This window comes from Oncorhynchus kisutch, linkage group LG5 (genome assembly GCF_002021735.2).
Source record: "Oncorhynchus kisutch isolate 150728-3 linkage group LG5, Okis_V2, whole genome shotgun sequence".
Lineage (NCBI taxonomy): Eukaryota > Metazoa > Chordata > Actinopteri > Salmoniformes > Salmonidae > Oncorhynchus > Oncorhynchus kisutch.
The window spans coordinates 63,680,282-63,686,801 of NC_034178.2; the positions used below are offsets into that span (position 1 = coordinate 63,680,282).

General features: G+C 43.2%; 1 pseudogene; it reads right to left on the reverse strand.

The window, feature by feature from the left end:
• Positions 1–2,099, reverse strand: part of LOC109891645 (zinc finger protein ZXDC-like) — an 11,235-nt pseudogene extending 9,136 nt beyond the window's left edge.
• Positions 2,100–6,520: the final 4,421 nt, after the last annotated feature.

Genomic DNA, 6,520 nt, shown 5'->3' on the forward strand with positions numbered 1-6,520 from the left:
CAGTGTCACCAGCAAGGCACCCCCACACCACTACCTCCTCCATGATTCACGGTGGGAACTACACAATCTGAGATCATCCGTTAACCAACTCTGCGTCACAAAGACATGACAGATTGAACCAACAAATATCTCAAAATTGGACTCATCAGACAGACAGCCTAATATCCATTGCTCATGTTTCTTGGCCCAAGCAAGTATCTTCTTCTTATTGGTGCCCTTTAGTAGTAGTTTCTTTGCAGCAATTCGACCATGAAGGCCTGATTCACAGTCTCCTCTGAACAGTTGATGTTGAGATGTTTCTGTTACTTGAACTCTAAAGCATTTATATGGGCTGCAATCTGAGGCTGGTAAATCTAATGAACTTATCCTCTGCAACAAAGGTAACTCTGGCTCTTCCTTTCCTGTGTCGGTCCTAATGAGAACCAGTTTCATCATAGCGCTTGATGGTTTTTGTGACTGCACTTGAAGAAACTTTCAAAGTTCTTGAAATTGTCCACATTGAATGACCTTCATGTCTTAAAGCAATGATGGACTGTCATTTCTCTTTGCTTATTTGACCTGTTCTTGCCATAATAGGGACTTGGACTTTTACCAAATAGGGCTATCTTCTGTATTCCACCCCTACCTTGTCATAACACAATTGATTGGCTCAAACGCATTGAGGAAAGAACTTTTAACAAGGAGCACCTGTTAATTGAAATCCATTCCAAGTGACTACCTCATGAAGCTGGTTGAGAGAATGCCAAGAGTGTGCAAAGCCATCAAGGCAATCTCAAATATAACATTTTAATTTGTTTAACACTTTTGGTTACTACATGAGTCCATATGTGTTATTTCATAGTTTTGATGTCTTCACTATTATTCTACAATGTAGAAAACAGTAAGAATAAAAATAAAAAACTTGAATGAGTAGGTGTGTCCAAACTTTTGACTGGTACTGTAAGTAGTTGGGATAATGGATTTTCAAGAAGCAAATAGTGCTTTCAATACAACTGGGTACTCAGGGGGGGAAAAGTTGTCTTGAACACACTGAAGTCAACCATTTCCAGGTTGTTTTGAACACAGCAATAGTGTCACTTAACACATCATGATAATGCAAAACACATCAACATGATGATGTGGCAAGTGACACTCTTGCTTTTTTTCTTGAAAGCACCAAGGTAAAATCACAATGTCAGTGATCAGGTCAGAAAGGAGGAGCTCTAGAAAGATGCCCACCTTCCCAACATGGAATTCTGGATGGAATGACCATTTTCCCCCAGTCGGGGCTCACCCCCCCCCCGATCTTATATTTTGAAAACTTAACCGCTGACATGCAAAACATTTTAGGACTGTATCAACAGTGAGTGGACTAATGAAACAAACACCAAAATAGTTTGAGTGGTATTTTCCTTTAACACAAACATGAGTCAAATTCAACCACACTAAAAAGTAATTTGCCTCACCTGGAAACGCGCACTTGTGCGGCCTCTCGGTTTCAAAATGGGCCCGCTGGTGATTGGTCAGCTGGGTAGCGCTGCGGAAGCGCTCGCTGCAGATCTCGCACACAAAGGCGTTCTCCTGGTCATGCTGCTTCACGTGTGCCTTCAGGTTGTAGACTGTAGTGAAACAGCGGCTGCATCCCTCCCACTCGCACTTGTGAGGCCGCACCTTGTCGTGGGACTGCAGGTGGCGTTTGTGCTTGTAAGAGGTGGTGAAGGCCCAGCCACAGCCCTCAAAAGTGCACTTAAAGGGCCTCTGGTCCTCGGTGTGGTTAAGAAGGTGCATCTTGAGCTTTTGGCACGTGTCGAAGGTGCTGGGGCAGCCGGGCTGGGGAAAGCAGTACATCATGACCAAGGCACCTTTCTTGGAGAGTCCCAAAGCGCCGATGATGCTGACAGGCTGGAAGTCATCACAGTCGACCCGAAGAACCCTCTGGGCACTGGGACACCAAGTCTCCTTTGCTTATGGCACACAGATTCCTGCTTGATGACTGGGAACGTTTCCAGGGAGACACCCAACTCTGACAGTGAACAGTTGTCAGCCAGAGCCAGTTCTGAGTCACTCACAGTCAAACCCAGCCGAGACTGTTCGTGGAGACCTGCCCGAATACCCGCCATGTTGCTTATTAGACCCGGAAGCCACTCCACAGTTGATCCACCCAATAGGAGTAAACTGTGGAATGGATCCGGAAAAACCATATTCAAAAGCCCCTAACAGCCTTAATTTATACTCGTTACATTCATGTTATTATCATGGTCATGCATATTTTCTGAAAGCAACATTAAGTACAGTATTTTTTACATGTTTTTATTAATTACCGGGGATTATGTTATTGAGGACCACTAGGTGTCACTATAAGCTCATTTCTGGTCAAATAATTCTACAGAAAGTTTAAACAAAATTTCAAAGGAGAGACAAGACATCCAAAGTACTAATCTATTCAAATCCTTAAAATAAACAAACATTTAGTGGTCTACTGTGTTTAAATGGTAACTTATATTACTCAGCCCTTCGCATTCATTACTACTATATATATATATATATATATATACATACAGTGCCTTGCGAAAGTATTCGGCCCCCTTGAACTTTGCGACCTTTTGCCACATTTCAGGCTTCAAACATAAAGATACAAAACTGTATTTTTTTGTGAAGAATCAACAACAAGTGGGACACAAACATGAAGTGGAACGACATTTATTGGATATTTCAAACTTTTTTAACAAATCAAAAACTTGAAAAATTGGGCGTGCAAAATTATTCAGCCCCCTTAAGTTAATACTTTGTAGCGCCACCTTTTGCTGTGATTACAGCTGTAAGTCGCTTGGGGTATGTCTCTATCAGTTTTGCACATCGAGAGACTGACATTTTTTCCCATTCCTCCTTGCAAAACAGCTCGAGCTCAGTGAGGTTGGATGGAGAGCATTTGTGAACAGCAGTTTTCAGTTCTTTCCACAGATTCTCGATTGGATTCAGGTCTGGACTTTGACTTGGCCATTCTAACACCTGGATATGTTTATTTTTGAACCATTCCATTGTAGATTTTGCTTTATGTTTTGGAGCATTGTCTTGTTGGAAGACAAATCTCCGTCCCAGTCTCAGGTCTTTTGCAGACTCCATCAGGTTTTCTTCCAGAATGGTCCTGTATTTGGCTCCATCCATCTTCCCATCAATTTTAACCATCTTCCCTGTCCCTGCTGAAGAAAAGCAGGCCCAAACCATGATGCTGCCACCACCATGTTTGACAGTGGGGATGGGTGATGAGCTGTGTTGCTTTTACGCCAAACATAGCATTTTGCATTGTTGCCAAAAAGTTCAATTTTGGTTTCATCTGACCAGAGCACCTTCTTCCACATGTTTGGTGTGTCTCCCAGGTGGCTTGTGGCAAACTTTAAATGACACTTTTTATGGATATCTTTAAGACATGACTTTCTTCTTGCCACTCTTCCATAAAGGCCAGATTTGTGCAATATACGACTGATTGTTGTCCTATGGACAGAGTCTCCCACCTCAGCTGTAGATCTCTGCAGTTCATCCAGAGTGATCATGGGCCTCTTGGCTGCATCTCTGATCAGTCTTCTCCTTGTATGAGCTGAAAGTTTAGAGGGACGGCCAGGTCTTGGTAGATTTGCAGTGGTCTGATACTCCTTCCATTTCAATATTATCGCTTGCACAGTGCTCCTTGGGATGTTTAAAGCTTGGGAAATCTTTTTGGATCCAAATCCGGCTTTAAACTTCTTCACAACAGTATCTCGGACCTGCCTGGTGTGTTCCTTGTTCTTCATGATGCTCTCTGCGCTTTTAACGGACCTCTGAGACTATCACAGTGCACGTGCATTTATACAGAGACTTGATTACACACAGGTGGATTGTATTTATCATCATTAGTCATTTAGGTCAACATTGGATCATTCAGAGATCCTCACTGAACTTCTGGAGAGAGTTTGCTGCACTGAAAGTAAAGGGGCTGAATAATTTTGCACGCCCAATTTTCATTTTTTGATTTGCAAAAAAAGTTTGAAATATCCAATAAATGTCGTTCCACTTCATGATTGTGTCCCACTTGTTGTTGATTCTTCACAAAAAAATACAGTTTTATATCTTTATGTTTGAAGCCTGAAATGTGGCAAAAGGTCGCAAAGTTCAAGGGGGCCGAATACTTTCGCAAGGCACTGTATATATATATGTAAAGAAAGGTAGACTATCAAGAGTTGCATGCACAGTTGGCCTCGTAGTAATGAATGTGAAGGAAGTTACCATTCAAACATATACATATATATATATATATGTGTTCCAATGGCACGTTGTGTTAGCTAATCCAAGTTTATCATTTTAAAAGTCTAATTGTTCATTAGAAAACCCTTTTGCAATTATGTTAGCCCAACTGAAAACTGTTGTTCTGATTAAAGAAGCAACAAAACTGGCCTTATTTAGACTAGTTGAGTATCTGGAGCATCAGCATTTGTGGGTTCGATTACAGGCTCAAAATGGCCAGAAACAAATAACTTTCTTCTGAAACTCATCAGTCTATTCTAGTTCTGAGAAATGAAGGCTATTCCATGTGAAAAATTGCCAAGAAACTGAAGATCTCATACAACGCAATGTACTACTCCCTTCACAGAACAGCGCAAACTGTCTCTAACCAGAATAGAAAGAGGAGTGGGAGGCCCCCGTGCACAACTGAGCAAGAGCACAAGTACATTAGAGTGTCAGTTTGAGAAACAGATTCCTCACAAGTCCTCAACTGGCAGCTTCATTAAATAGTACCTGCAAAACACCAGTCTCAACGTCAACAGTGATGTGGCGACTCCAGGATGCTGGCCATCTAGGCAGAGTTGCAAAGAAAAAGCCATATCTCAGACTGGCCAATAAAAATAAAAGATCAAGATGGGAAAAAGAACACAGACACTGGACAGAGGAAGATTGGAAAAAAGTGTTATGGACAGACTAATCTAAGGTAGAGGTGTTCGGATAACAAAGAAGAACGGTCGTGAGATGCAGAAAAATGAAAAGATGCTGGAGGAGTGCTTGATGCCATCTGTCAAGTGTAACGGATGTGAAATAGCTAGCTAGTTAGAGGTGGTGTGCGCTAAATAGCGTTTCAATCGGTGACGTCACTTGCTCTGAGACCTTGAAGTAGTGGTTCCCCTTGCTCTGCAAGGGACGCGGCTTTTGTGGAGCGATGGGTAACGATGCTTCGTGTTAATTCTGTTAATTGACTACAGCTCAGAATTAAACACCATAGTACCCTCCAAGCTCATCAGCAAGCTGGAGGCCCTGTGTCTCAACCCTGCCCTGTGCAATTGGGTCCTGGACATTCTTACGGGCCACTCCAAGGTGGGGAAGGTAGGAAACAACATTTCCACTTCGCTGACCGTCAACACTGGGTCCTCACAAGGGCGTGCTCAGCCGTCTCCTGTACTCCCTGTTCACCCACGACTGCGTGGCCATGCACGCCTCCAACTCAATCTTCAAGTTTGCAGATGACACAACAGTAGTGGGCTTCATTACTAACAACGACGAGACAGCCTACAGGGAGGAGGTTAGGGCACACAGAGTGTGGTGTCAGGAAAACAACCTCTCACTCAATTTCAACAAAACAAAGGAGATGATCGTGGACTTCAGGAAACAGCAGAGGGAGCACCCCCCTATCCACATCAAAGGGACAGCAGTGGAGAAGGTGGAAAGTTTTAAATTCCTGGGCGTACACATCACAGACAAACTGAAATGGTCCACACCCACACAGACAGTGTGGTGAAAAAGGCGCAAACAGCGCCTCTTCAACCTCAGGAGGCTGAAGAAATTTGGCTTGTCACCTAAAACCCTGACAAACTTTTACTGTGCACAATAAAGAGCATCCTGTCAGGCTGTTGCACCGCCTGGTACGGCAACTGCACCACCCTCAACCGCAAGGCTCTCCAGTGGGTGTTGTGGTCTGCACAATGCATCACTGGGGGCAAACTACCTAACCTTCTTGACACCTACACCACCCGATGCTACAGGAAGGCCAAAAAGATCATCAAGGACATCAACCACCCGAGCCACTGCCTGTTCACCCCGCTGTCATCCAGAAGGCGAGGTCAGTACAGGTGCATCAAAGCTGGGACCGAGAGACTGAAAAACAGCTTCTATCTCAAGGCCATCAGACTGCTAAACAGCAATCAGTTACTCAGAGAGGCTGCTGCCTACATTGAGACCCAATCACTGGACACTTTAATAAAATGGATCACTAGTCACTTCATACAATGCCACTCTAAATAATGCCACCTTAATAATGTTTACATATCTTACATTACTCATATCACATGTATATACTGTATTTTATACCATCTATTGCACCTTGCCTATGCCACTCGGCCACCGCTCGTCCATATACTTACATGTACATATTCTCATTCACACTTTTAGATTTGTGTGTATTAGGTTGTTGTTGGGGAATTGTTAGATTACTTGTTAGATATTACTGCACTGTTGGAACTAGAAACACAAGCATTTTGCTACACTCGCAATAACATCTGCTAACCATGTGCATGTGACA